Below are 15585 nucleotides of genomic sequence, written 5' to 3'. Positions count from 1 at the left end.
TGTACTATGAGAGGAAACTCAACATCATCATTGTGTTATAAATGCCATGTGGGAAAGATGTTTTACTTCTTTGCCTCTGTATTCTCTTTGATATATTCTTCTCATTAATACATTGAAATGCCCAATTGTGCTAGGCTCTGAATTTTAAAAAGCCTGGTTTATAATCTATCATCATTCATTCATCCATCTATTCTATTATTCAGTAACTTAAAAATCTTCATTTAGAACAAATATTCCAGATCTTAGTGCAGATCAATACCAAGGCTCCTGCCCTCATGGAATTTACATTCTAAAGAGAGAGAGTGGAGGAGGAGTTTGAAAGGCAGAAAACCAACACAACAATTTCTGAAAGTATGAAGACCCGTGAAGAAAATAAAATACAGTGGTAGGTGAAGGGGGAGTTTAAAAATAATTTCGTAAACAATAATGGTCAAAACCAAACCATTTTCTGGGCTAACCTTGTCCTTGCTTCTTAAAAAAAAAAAAAAAAAAAAAAAAAAAAAAAATGAGATGGAAGTTCAAAGATGCTAGGGGACAGAGACCAGTGAAAGAATTTTCTCTATTCCTCATGCAAGATAATATTCAGATATCACTTAGATAGCTTTCAACTCTCTGCCCTGGGGTGAGTTACACCAAATGGCTGCTTCCTCCTGGACCTCAGACTAAAGTCACCCACTTGGCTACAGGAGTCCCCAGGCATGCTCTGCTGACTGCCTCAAGGCTGGTTCAGAACCAGCCCCAATCTGGAGTGGAATCAGCGGGCGGGTATGGTTTCCTCACCTCTTTTAAGGCATTAAGAATCAAGTCCCTTTCTGTTTTCCAAATAGAAACATTAGAAGATTAGGCAGCATTTCAGATCGAGGAGAAACTTCTCCCAGGAATTTTATAAACATTACATTGTCTCTTGTTGCAATATGACCAATGTATCTGGGAGAAAGGAACATTCAGATCTTGGTGTAACTTTTTTGATAGTTAAAATTTGTTAATTTTGCATTTTTTCCAAAAAGAAAAGGAAAGTTCATGAGTTTCAAGAGCCCCACTGGCCCACAAAGGCAAATTGGATTGAAGGCAACTGCAACTTTGGTGTGGTTTAGGAATAGAAAGACTGCCAGGGGCTGGAATTAGTGAACATGGAGAGATGAGGTTGAAAAAGCAGGCAAGAGACAGGTCATGGCAGTTTCTCTCATAATGGATCATTAAAAATCTACATCATCAAATGAATGTTGGCATTTAGTAGGATTTATACCTTTTATATTTGTATCATTAAAGTGTCATTGAATATTTTTAATTTCATGAACAGTTTACATTATGTTGAAACAAATATAATCTACTGATTATGAGAAACACAAAGGCAATTCAATGGAGAAAATATAGTCTTCAACACATGCAAAAATTGTGCTAGAACAATTTGACACCCATATGCAAAAAAAAAAAAGAAAGAAAGAAAAGAAAAGAAAGTCGACACAGACCTTATATCCATCTTTAAAAAAATTAACAATTATCTCAATATGGATTGTAGATTTAAATGTATAATATACAACTATAAATTTCTAGAAGAAAACATAGAAGAAAATCAATATGACCTTGAGCTTGGTAAATAATTTTTAGATACAACATAAAAAGCACAATCTATAAAAGAAAAAATGAAAAGTTCAACTTCATTAAAATTAAAAAACTGTGCTCTGTGAAAGACAATGTTAAGAGAATGAAAAGGTAGCCACATACTGTGAGAAAATATTTGCAAAACACATATTTTATAAAGAACTTGTCCCCCATATATGAATAACTTAACACTAAACAATAAGAAAGCAAAAAAATTTTTAAATGGGCAAAATATCTTAAAGACACATAACCAAAGTTAAATAAACGGTAAATAAGCATGTGAAAGATGATCAACATCATTTGTACACAACAGTGAGATAACTACATTATGTTTACTAAAATGACTGAAAACTAAAAACTGAGAATATCAATTGCTGGCCGGGATTCAGAGAAACAGGAACTCTCCTGCATTGCTAATGGGAATGCAAGTGGGTACAGCCACTTTGGAAGACAGTTTGACAGTTTCTAACAAACCTAAACATAGTCTTACCATAGGATTCAGCCATTTTGCTCCTAGGTATTTACCCAATGAATTTGAAAACATGCCCATACGAAAAGCTGAATGTTTATACCAGTTTTGTTTATAATCATCAAAACTATAAGAAACCAAGATGTCCTTCAATAAACAAATGTCTCAACAAACAGTGGTACATTCCTGTAATGGAGTAATATCCAGCAGGAAAAAAGAATGACCTATCAAATCTGCAGAAACATGGATACTTCTTAAATGTATATTGTTAAATGAATAAAGCCAATCTGAAAAGGGGCTCTATATGTATTATTCCACCTATATGACATGCTGGAAAGGCAAAACCTACACATCCAAGCAGACGAGTGATTGCTGAGGGCTCAGAGAGATGGAGAGTGAAACATAGGGAATTCTTTTTAGCACAATCGAACTATTCTGTATGTACCACAGTGGTGAATAGGTAACACTTTGCATTTGTCAAAACTCATCAAACTTTACAGTACAAAGAGGGAATCTTGATATATGCAAATTTAAAAAAAAAATCTAATTTAGATGGTCAGGGGCACGGGATCCAAGGATGGAATGCAGAATGTAACAAATAAATTCAACTGTATTACAAATGCTTGAAACAGTCTTACTAAAGGCTTCCAGTCTATTTGCTTCTAGTTTGTTCTATGTGAAAGTGACCTTAGCAAAGGCCTTGGGTGGTCATACTTCTGTCTGCTGATTCTCTTATTTACTGGCTTCTGTGCTTGGCTTGTTCCTCTCTCCTTCAATTAAATCAGGGATGAGGAACGTCGGGCCTGCGGGCCATATAAGGCCTGCAGAATCATTTGGTCTGGCCTTGCCAAGGCATTAGGGGTGAGTTAATTAAATGTTTGAACAAATATAGCAGGCTAATTTTTAAGTTGATAATTTTATATGGCCCTCGAGTGATGTTATAAATATCCAAATGGCCTTTGGCAGAAAAAAGGTTTCCCACCCCTGAATTAAATGATCTTTGCAATTGTCTTGATTCCTATTTTCTGAGGAAGAACATTTAATGGAAGACCCTGTTACAATTTCTGAGAAAATGCTATCTCTAGCTCTTTGCCATAAAGTTACAATTGGTTTTTCTGGCTTGGTTAAGCCCTCTATCACTAGCCTCTTAGTCCATTTAGATTACAGGTCCTGACAGAGCAGAACTACAATGTTTAAACATTTATGTTTGCTAACTGTCTAATTTAGGCCTTTCATCTCTCTCAAGGTATCTTGTTAAATAAAGTAAGAAGCAGCTAACATATAGCTAATATTCTGAATGACGGGCTCCATAGCTAAGGTAAGAGAACTTTGCCAAATATTTTGCCATGGCATAACAAGGGTCATCAGATTTCCAGCCTTCAGAATTTATTTCCTTACTAGAGGCCCAGCAGGCGAAATCATGCATGGTAGCCCACTGCTGCTTGCAGCCCTGCACACCTACCCGCCCACCCACTGCCCCTCCCACCCGCCGCCCACCATGCTGCCATCGGAGCCTGTGGCTTGAGGGGAGGTCAATGCTCCTCATGGTGACCAGTCGTTTGGTCGTCCTGGTCATCACGGACACTGGCTTTATATATATATAGATTCCACACTCACAAGCAATTAGCCAATACCATGTATGTTCAGCTTTTGTATGATAGCACACTAGTTCTAGCACCAGTTTCCAAATAAGGTATGGCACAACCAAGTGGCTAGGACAAAGAACCACTAAAATACAGTGGCTCAAACAGACGTTATTTTTCTCTTTGTCATAGCAAAACAGAAGTAGTCTCTCTGCTCATGAAGTTGTGCTGCCACCTCCTAGTATCTCATGATCAAAGCCGGCCCACCGGCTCCATAACTGTGCCCCTGCCTGAGGGAAAGTAGAAAGAAAGGATGCGATGAAGCTGCCCCCGCTCCTGATACACATATCCCAGTGGCCTCACCTAACTGGAAGGGAGGTTGTGAAATGTTGATCCTAATCCTGTGTCTGCTCACACATGTTGAGGTTTCTATTTCTAAAGGAAAATGAAGAAATGGATTGTGGGAGCAGGTGGAAGTCTCAGGGTTCCTGACCCATCCCCGGTGATAGCTTATCAGTGGATGGTAGCTCAGGGTCTCCTGTAAAACGTCTCTTTGTTTATACAAAGACATTGTGATGAGACCCTCCATTCATTGCTAATATGTCTTTCCTGATGAACAAAAGATTTGAAATCTGTGTGGCCATTTGAGAATGATGCTGGCCTGATGCCCTCAACTTACAGGATCTGTGGATAAAGAGAATCAGGGACCTGGGTCCCTGAACAGTTCCGTAATATAGCCAGTTTATCAGAGGCAACACTAGGGCTGGAAACCAGCACACTGGAGTCTCTTTCACTAACTATGGGGTTTTTAAATGAGTACAATAAATGGCAAAATGATCTTACCAGAACAGAACACAGCAACAGACTTAGCCTCACATGCCATTCTCTTATTTAGATAATTCAGGATTTCATTAACTTTTAAAATTTCTGTGACACACTGCTAACTCCTACTTAACTTGTGGTTTTTATGATTCTGGATTAATTTTTAAAAATTTTTTTTGGGTGACATTGGTTCACAAAACCATACAGATCTCAACAAAACATCATCTGCACACTGCATCGTGTGCCCATTGCCCAAAGCAAAGTCTCTTTCTGTCCCCATTTCCCCCCCTTTGCTCACCTCCACCTATTCCCACCCCCCTTTCCCTCTGGCTACCACCACATTGCTGTCTGTGTCTCTGTATTATGTGTGTGTGTATATACATCTTTCATCCAGTCCCCCCACGCCCTTCCCCTCTAGCAGTCTGTTCCATGTATCCATGCCTCTGTTTCTACTTTGTCAGTTTATTGTGTTCATTAGAGTCCACATGTAACTGAGATCATATGGTATTTGTCTTTCTCTGACTGGCTTATTTCACTTAACATAATAACCTCCAGGTCTATCCTTGCTGTCACAGAAGGTAAGATTTCCTTCATTTTCATGGCTGAGTAGTATTCCTTTGTGTAAATGTACCATTTGCAAAAATAAGCTCTGTTTTAGTTTGCATTTCTATAAATTTCTTCTTTCACCAGTTACTTTTTGTACTCTGTATGTGTCACTTGAATTTGTTGAATTTACAGTCCCTTTGAATCCCATTTAATACGAGATGCTTTATAAAGTCAAACCCTGATACTAAATAAAATTTTTTACTAAAGTTAATATGTATTATATCCATCATATGCTGCCCCCTCCCCTAATTTACTGTATTTGCCACTGTTGTAAAAAAGTTAGATTGCGATTTACTCCAATGGGGAAATGGGGTAAATCAAACCATATACCAATATTACTCATTTTTTTCTTGCACAGTAATAACTTCCACTCACCAACTGTGTTTCAGGCACTTTAAATACATGTGTTTCTGTGTCTCACCTTTTCAGAAATTGTCACAACCTAGGAAAATTTTCAATAGTTAAGTGCCTGCAAAATTATTCAATAAATACTATAGTAATTCAAGAGATCCCCCAAACCACTGTTAGATTCATTACACTCTCTTTAGTAAAAAAAAATGAACTAGAGAAAAACTTTTTCTATTATATATATGCTTTAAATGTAAGCATAGTAAGTGTAATACAGCATTTAAAATGTGATTTGTAACTTATTCTACTGGCAAAAGTAAGTAACAAATCTTTCTTTTCCACCTTCCCTCTTTCATCCCCACCCTACTCCAACTTACCTCTAGAGACTGGTTCAATGGTAGTTAATACAGCATGCTTGCTGTATTACACTTACTATGCTTACATTTAAAAAAACACAGCACAATATCATCAATGTATCTCCCTAATCAGCTATAATTCTTTAGTCTCCTCAAATATCCAGGCAGTGCTCACACTTCCCAAAATATGCTATCAATGTTCTTTCTATATTTAAGTCTGTTTGAACTGTGATTCAAAAAGCTCTATACATTGCATTTGATTAATATGCTCTTATCTATATATATAAACAGATAATATGCAAATTAGCCAGGCATCATGACTGCTCAGGAGGAGTTGCATGGGTGGGAGGAGACTGCATGCTGCCCCCAGACCCAGCGGACACACACCAGGGGTGGGGGCGTACTCCGAGCAGCCGAGGCGCAGCTCGGAGCACACCCCGCTGGGTGGTGGCAGTGGCTGGAGTGAAGCAGCCCCGGTCCCAGGTGCCTGGCAGTGGCACGAGCAAAGCGGTCCGGGTCCTGGGTGCTGGAGGGAAGCCGGTGCCGGCAGCCAGGGGAAGGAAGGCCTATTCTTGCACAAATCTTTGTGCATCGGGCCTCTAGTCTTTTATAATATACTAGAGGCCTGATGCATGAATTCGTGCACCATTGGGGTCCCTTGGCCTGGCCTGCGGGATCAGGCCAAAACTGCCTCTCTGACATCCCCCAAGGGGTCCCTAATTGCAAGAGGGTGCAGGCCAGGCCGAGGGACCCCCACCAGTGCATGATCTGGGCTGGGGAGGGACGTGGGAGGTTAGCCAGCTGGATAGGGACTATGGGAGGGCTCCAGGGTGTGCCTGGACCGTCTAGCTCAGTCCTGATCGGCTGAACCGCAGCAGCAAGCTAACCTACTGGTTGGAGCATCTGCCCCCTGGTGGTCAGTGCACATCATAGCGACCAGTTGAGCAGCCTTAGCATATCATTAGCATATTATTCTTTGATAGGTTGAACGGCCGACTGGCCAACCGGACACTTAACACATTAGGCTTTTATTATATAGGATAGATACTTTCTCCATCGCCCTCCCTCCTTTGCAATTATGTTGTTGTAGAACAGTGATGGGCAACCTTTTGAGCTTGGTGTGTCAAACTTCGCCAAAAAACTGAGCATAACTCTGGTAGTGTGTCACTTTGAGGAAAAAACATTATTTCACAAATGTTTCATCCTCAGGAGCAGCAAATGTTTCATCCTCGGCATGCGGCCGCCTCAGAGGCCGCGTGTCATCAAAAATGGCTACGCGTGTCAGTGCTGACATGCGTGTCATAGGTTCGCCATCACTGTTGTAGAAGAAGAAGGAGAAGGGGAAGGAGAAGAGACCAGGAAGGAAGGGGGAAAGAGAAGCTGAGTCATTTGTCTCTTAGTTTCCTACAGTTTGTATGTTGTTTTGTTTTGTTTCATACGTGTTTCTTGGTCCTTGTATTTCTATATGGTGAGATTCAGTCAGATTCAGTTGGGTGGTGACGGTGTGGTGGTGTGTGTGTAAGTGTGTGTGTGCAAAGTCTATGTAAATGATCGTGGGTGCTTTTATCGGAAGCACATAATGCCTTTCATTTTGTGCTTAGCAATTTATTTAAGTATTTAAATCTATTTTGAACTAATACATTTCAACATATTTTATGTGTTTCAATCCATGGGAGTTATTGTTCTTCTTGACACTTAAGAAGTATAATGTTTGGACAGTGGGAACTTACTTCCCATTGGTTCCTAAGTCCTTCTGACACACTCCTTCCAGCTTTGATGAAAAGTTCCAGGCTCGCCTAGCCCATTTCCTTCCTACCTTAGACCTGCAATCAGCACCTTTTTTTTTCAAGACCCCTCGACTCTCTTTATGAAAAATGGTATTTAAAACCCAAAATCTAGTCACTCGGGTAAATCGTTGCTATTGTGCTGGTCAATAGCTCTAGGCCATTCCAATATATATAAAAAATTATTTTTTCTTAATAAAAGTGTAAATGAGTTTGCACTGATATTCCAGTCAATTCAAGTCAGGATTATAATAAGGTTAAATTCATTAACCTAGTGGATATCTTTTTTTCTCCTGTGCCATTAATACCAGTTCTCCATGAAGCAAACCTCTGATTTGCTTTATGTCACAGTGTACACATCACAGTCTCAAAATAACTGATGAGCATCAGTATCAACAGTATATTTTTAGTGATTTTTTTCTATTCAAAAGTTCTCTAGGAAAGGGCTGGTCTCTAAAACGGGCAATATGGGTCATTCTTTTTTAAGCAAATACGAAATGCATGGCTTAAACATATTTACTTGGTGTTATTTAACATCTGTATGAAAGTGCTGAAGTTCTAGATGTGTAGAAGTCCATCTGAAGAGGACAGTACAATTTTCTGCTCAGAATTAGCACCTGGTAATTCAAATGAGTCACAAGAATGTCTATAGCTACTTCTCGTTTCTGCTGTGCATTAACCAGAGGACTAACTTATTTGCAGAGAAACTCTCTAGTGATGTGACAAGACTCACAATGAGTTGGTCTCCCTCCACGAGAAAGGCACAGGAGGGGTCGAGCCATACCCGATTATACCATGCTTCTGTCTGGTATCCCTGAACGCTTACCACAACCACTTTGAAGCCCTGCAGTAACAGATGGGAAATTGAAAAGGACAGCTTTTAAAATTTAAAACAAATCCAAATGTAAACCTCCCTCCTCCATTCCACTCTTTGCCAAAAAAAAGGGGAGAAAAACATCTCAAGTGTGATTCTGAGATGTTTATTTTAAGAGTATCATTTACTGTAGATTTCAAAATCCATTACAACTCATATTAAACAGTGTTGTGTGTGTTTGGTAAGCCAATGCCTCATTTTTTTTGTCAGCTGATGACCAGTATGTGGGAACAAGAGTTACTGAGGCCACACATTCTAGGAGGTGGTGCCGAGAGGTGAGCTGCTGCCACGCCCAGTGGACTCCTTCAGACTGGTACCAGACGTCATATCACTGTACCTGGGCGAAAGTGACACTTTCTAGTCTTCATTTGAGAAAATGAAGAAAATGTTTTATGTAATGTGCCTTTTAGTTTTTATCTAAGAGAGTTTAAAACCATGTAGAACTTTCTTTCATTCTCTGACAGGGCTGGGCTTGCAGATGAATGGTGCACCCAGTAGGGTGCACCAGGAGCTGCTGGAACTGGAGCTGTAACCTGCAGAGACAGGTAGCACACAGTCAGCCATCTCCTGTGGAGTGAGGGTATGATGTCCTGTTTAGTTTGGGGTTTTTTAAAGGTAGATAATAAAAAAGTGTAGACTTCTTACCAAAATGGCATTCGAAGTTCACACTTTTGAGTCACCACAGACTCCACATCCAACCATATAACAATGGAAGAAAAACTCCGTTTAATGGGGACAAAATGCGAGATGGAAGCCACAGGACTGCCATTCTCAGTACCAGTGTGGCAGAGACAGGGGGATTCAGTTCCCCCAGGCCATGGACAAGTGGGATGGGGTAGCAAGTCACTCCCCGCCATCCACCTTCCTCTCCCCCATCCTGGGAACAGCGGCAGGAAAAGGTGCTCCCCTGGAGCTACAGCTTGAAAGAATCCAAGAGCCAAGGTAGACGCCAGGACACTCAGCCTTCATGACCAAGCCTAGTTGGCTTATCATTTGCCTTTAAGCCATCCCTAATATGGTGGTGGAATAAGAGCACTGAGCATCAAGAAAAGAAATGGTTTTGGACTATGGGTCTTTGAGTCTGGACTGAGGCAACCACAAACTTTCTAAATAGAGGGGAGGAAGAGGGAGAGAAAGAAAAGTTGTACCAACTCAAGTGATCTACAAACCAAAATTCTGAAACATACAAACAAAATTAACACTAAGAAAGATAGCAAGTAATATAAAATACTGGGAAATGAAATCAATCTAGACAAAATAAAAAGAAATGTGCCAACTTAAAAAGCCTTTAAGATTAGTATGTATAGAGTTATCAAGGTGATACAAAAAGGAATAGTATCGTTCCAAAGAAATGGAAAGTTATGCAAAAAAGATAATTTCTAAAAATCAGTAAACTGAATAAACTCTAAACTTGGATAATCAAGATTTGAATAACATAAGCAACATGATTTCAATCATGTATATTTTCATAAATATAAGTTTAGATAAATGTTATGTATTTCTATGTATATAAATTATATGTGTGTATGTATCCTACACCTAACAAATAGAATAGATACATACTATTCATGCACACATGCAACATTTTCAAATATTGACTGTGTACTAGGGCACAAAGGATGTCTCATCAAATATGAATAAATCAGATTTATGTAGTAAAAGATGATGAAAATATATACAGGCAAGTAAAATAGTATTTTCTAAATTATAAATGAGCCAACAATAAAATAACAATAAAATTACAGCCAAACAACCACAAAAACATTTCAGAGAGGAAGGGAGAGGGAGAGAGAGATGGAAACATCAATGATGAGAATCACTGATTGGCTGCCTTCTGCAGGCCCCCTACAGGGGATCAAGCCCAAAACCTGGGCATGTGCCCTTGACTGGAATGGAATCCGGAACCCTTCAGTGGGCAGGCCAAAGCTCTATCCACTGACAAAACACTCTATCCACTGAACCAAACCAGATAGGGCTCAGCCAAAATCTTTAAGGTAAATCTTACCCTTTATATAGAAGCAGAAATAATTCACATAGAAATATATTTAGTAGGTAGTGTCTACACTAAATATTTCTTATTCTTCTGGTCATATGTTGCCTTGAAGTTATGTGTAGCCAATGACTTGCTTTGGTCAATGAAATGAGTAGAAGGATTTTGTGTCAGTTTTAGACAGGGGCTTTATAAGCTAGTACACAGTTGGCCAGACCCTTTGTTCTTACCCTGGCGATTAGAGAAGCAGGGAGATGGAGCCTTCCTGAGCCTAGGAACCTGAGGAAGGATGACTGTCTCCCAAGCCCACTCGAACTGTCTTACTGTTTGTCCACCTGAGCACTGCACCTTCGTGGTGATGGAATGCCACCATCTTGTTTCCAAGTTAGGTTTCCACAGTTATTACCTGGATTTCTGTCTTCTACAAGATACATTATTTTAGATTTTTTATTTTTGGAGATGCATCTGCAATCTCTTGGACTAATCATCTAATGAGCCCGATCTTTTAAAATCATGTTTTATTGTTTTTGTTTTTTTCTGCCTCAAGTTTATTAGTAGCATTTGGGAGCTTTCAGACACTGTTTTCCACAGACTAATAAAAAATGCTTACAAATACAATCAGATAAAGCTCCAAGTCTGAAAACAGCCTTTAAGCTGGTTAGAAAGCTAGAAAACTATACCAGTAGTTAATCCTCCATTCTACCCATTTGACACTTTTTTACTTACCAGAATTCATTCATCTTTGAAGCTTTTTGCATTCTGTTTTGGTGAAAGCAACCATATCTTTAATAAAAGTATTTTCTGCTAGTTGACACATATCTTCCTTTCGGAAAACAAACAAGAAAAATATCCCCAAAGATAAGAAATAAGAACCTATCTGTAATCATTAGGACAAATCCTTTGGTGACACAATTATAATCATTGTTTCTTTGAAGGATCAAGAACAAGATATTACAGTTGAAAACATAGATCACTCCTTTACGATATAATTATCATTCTTTTCTGAAAATTAATTATGTGCACAGACTGTGATGAGGTATTCACTGACGGTTTGTTTTGAATAAACTTGCAGCGACTTCTTTGAGGCTGGCTTATAACTTCTAGATATGATGGCTTGCCCGTGAGAATGCTGCACTACTCTCTGTGCGCTGCCTTCCAGTGCCATTAACTGAGATTCCAGCAGTCACGGCCCTGCAGCTGCGCTGGTCCCGTGAAGGAGAACGGAAGGACCCATTGTCATAGGAAGGCTCCTTGCACTGTCCTGTCACACAGACTTCCAAATGACTTCTGACTTTGGTTTGTAAACACTCCAGGGTGATTGCAATTTTTTTTGCAAGGGAGTTTTACAAAAGCTCTGGAAATGATCAAAGAAAATTCTTTGAATTGAAGAAAGAAAGCTCTACCACATTGGCATTTATGATAAAACATTTGGGGGAAAACAAGAAAATAGATGGTTCTAAATCCAAATACTTTCAAAAGATCTAGAGTAGACCCTAAGTGTGATGGCAGTTTAAATGACCAATTTTTGCTGGCAAGACTCAAGTCATACCAGATTCACTTTTCTCTTTAAGGAAATTTAAAAAAAATAAAGATACTTTTAAGTATGAGGTTATTCTTCCAGGTTTAAGTAATCTTACATGCTTGTTCAAAAATGTCTATCTGTTTTGGGTAAAAAATGTTTCAGGTTTTTGAAAACGTTTCTGAATTTATTTATTACATTTTTAAATTTTAAAATATCCCCCAAACCATTTTTGGGATCTGTTCAGGCCCAACATAGGCTGTGAGAGAGGTTACTGGCATTTGAAGAATTCAAATGGCTAGAAATGCAAAACAAAGTAGTAATGTAATGGTTTATGCTCTTTTGTCATCTGAGCAGAAATAAGGATTGAATGAATAGCCATTGTAATGTTGTTCCAGCCCTGGCAACTTTGTTGATCTTGGAAACCTACTGTTTTCTAATCTGTGCTTGGCGACTTTTAAAGTTTCAATAATATTTGCTTGCTAATGAATCAGACTTTGTTCCAGGCATTCCTGACTATTGATTTTGCATTAATTAATAGCTTTTATTGATAAGTCACTAAGACCAGAGCAGGGTATTTTGCTGGGTGCTGCCTAAGACCAGAAAAGAGATATTGCAATTTATGATCTTGAACTCTGAGTCCAGGCTGCCTGGCTTCAAATCCTGGCTTTGCCACTTACTGGCTGGGTAACTTTGGGCAGATTGTTTGACCTCTCTCTGCCTCAATTTCTTCATTTATAAAATAAGGATAACAATAGAAACTACCTCAAAGGGTTGTTGGATGATTAAATGAGTTAATAAAAGTAAAAGGCTTAGAACAGTTGCTGGCATTTACTAAGCACCAATAGCTACTATAAAGATAAATTGCAGAAGTTTCATTTTATTTAAAAAATATATTTTATTGATTTTTTACAGAGAGGAAGGGAGAGAGATAGAGAGTTAGAAACATCGATCAGCTGCCTCCTGCACATCCCCCAACCAAGTTACATGCCCTTGACCGGAATCAAACCCGGGACCCTTCAGTCTTCAGGCTGACACTCTATCCACTGAGCCAAACCGGTTTTGGCAACAAAAGTTTCATTTTAATGGGAGTAGCAGTAGATAAAAACAAAGCGATTTGACCACAGAGGAAATAATACTAGCTAGGAATTAGAACTGGGTGCTGTATCCTAGTTGTATCCTTGCATTAATATATTCTGTAGCTTATCTAATGGTGACTACCACACTTGCCCCAAAGGCTCGCAGCAGGATGAAGAACAATTAATTGTTCCTTCTTGAACATTCCTGGTGCCGTTGACTTGTATTTTCTTTTTTAACTATCTTTTTCAAAACATTGAATTTATTGGGGTGACATAGGTTAATAAAACCACACAGGTTTTCAAGCGTACAATTCCATAACACATCATCTATATACTTCATCATGCACTCACCACCCAAAGTCAAGTCTCTTTCCGCCACTATTTAATCTCCTCTTTGGCCGCTTCCCGCTCTGGCAATCACCATACTGCGTGCTGTATGTGGGGTTTTCCCCCAACCGCCCTCCCCTCTGACAGCTGTCTGTCTGTTCCCTGTTTTCATCATGATACTTATCACACTAAGTCTTGTACCATAGTTTCTCATATGCTTTTTCTACAGCCAGATAAGGTCTTGGTGGCAGAGACACTGTTTTACTCACTCTTAAAATACCATCTAGCATTGTGACTTGAATGTAATAGACATGTAATAACCGTTTATGATAAAAGGGCTCCGACAAGTATAGCTTGCCAAATAAACAGAATGGTTATTATTACTATTATTGTTATTATAACTACTACTGCATGTGACTTTATAGGGCATAATTACATGGGTAGTAGAGTAGTAGAGTTGGGTGGGGTCAGAACAGAGGAAGACTAGAGCCTTACCCCAGAGATATCGATTGCCCGTTCAGTTCCAGGCCATGACAATGAAGCGAAATGTAACCTTGCTTTCAATTAAAAAAAAATTTTTAAAAAAAGTAAAGCAACATCTGTGGAGTGTAATAAAGCAAAGCACATAAAATGAGGAATGCCTGTATTTACACAAATTCTAGCGTCATGTTTTCTTTTGTTTTGTCTCTGCATTATCCCCTTACATAAAAATGCACTCATTCGACGCATGTGTTTTTCTACCTTATAACTGGGTGAGATGAGAAATAATTAATTATTATGGGGTCTGTAAAAAGCCTTTTGATCCTCCTGTGTTATTACCATTTGGTAAATGAGTTTTATGGAAATAACTAGGTTCTTGTCTAAATTTCAACTAGAACTTGGAGAGTTATTTGTGTACTCATCTATTCTTTAAAAACCTTTTTCAATCTTTCTTTGCTATGTGCTAAACACTGTGCTAGGCACTGCACAATGGCAGTGGGATCTCACAGTAGTCAAGTCTATTATGTGTGGATAAACAGGAATGTCCATTAAGATGCCAAAAAAAAAAAAAAAAAGCAAACACTGTAGTCTGGGCTGAATCCACATGAAATCACAGTCAGGGACCTTTGATCTCAGTGTAACACATTCGGTGACTTTCTCTTCAGTAATTGGATCTATCAACTTGAATGAATGTGATGCTCATATTAAGGTATGCCCACTGCACTGATTGAAAATGTACATTTCAAACACGGCACTTACTCTGAGAGGAATTGTACTCTAAGACAATGGTATGAGGAAAGGAGTGGTTGGACCACCAGAAACTGCTGAGAATTGTCATTTTCATGATTTAACTTGGGCAAGTAACCTAACCTTGTTAGGTCATCTATAAAAGTGGGATAATAATCAGCTGTTCCTAGGTTTCCTTGGAGAATTCAATTTACAAATTCAAGAAGAAACTATGCTGTTTTGCAATTCTGTGGCTGCATCGATTGGATGGCCATAGATCATTAGAGATGTATGTGAAAACTACAAATCAAAATAAGTTTACTTTCTCTCTTAAAAGAACGAGTGGTATATGGATGTTTCTCATCAGCTTATGGTGTTTCAAACATATCTGTAAAGCATGAAGTTTTCAATGAGACATGTAAATATTTTTCATATCTTCTTTGAGAACCTCTGAAACCACCTTGTGTATTTCATTTAAAATGAAAAAAATTAAAATCGAGCAGCTATGTGTGAAATTTCTTTCAAAACACAAAGCCTACAAATTTGCATCAAAATAAAAAAATCAAGTCTGCTTAATTAAATCCTTGACACCATCAACCTCTTTTAATTACGTACATGTTAAAGAGACTGGCATCCTGAGGATACCAACTTAAAACCAGTATGCATTTTTCGTGTCTCTGGTGTGTATACATGTGTAATTCACAGAGGGGGTAAAAAGAGGAAGGAAAGAAACGATTTAAAATTTCTCTAGACATAAATCTTTTCACACTTTTAAAACAGGAAGAGGGCACAGTTCTATTTGCAGAATAGAAATTTAGGCCAGAATGTTTTCTCTCTCTTTTAGGTCTAAATTTCAATGAATGCGTTCTTTTTAAGAAACAAAGACTTTTATAATAAGTGCTACTTAGAAAACACAGTTCTAAAGCTCGACTACTGGTTGCTTGGATGTATTCTATAGACCATATGGGGCAAATGGGGGAGGAACCGGCTGTTTATTCCTCTCCTCTAGAGTGTATACAT

Source organism: Cnephaeus nilssonii (assembly GCF_951640355.1).
Source record: "Cnephaeus nilssonii genome assembly, chromosome: 8".
NCBI lineage: Eukaryota > Metazoa > Chordata > Mammalia > Chiroptera > Vespertilionidae > Cnephaeus > Cnephaeus nilssonii.
This window is presented reverse-complemented; position numbering follows the sequence as displayed.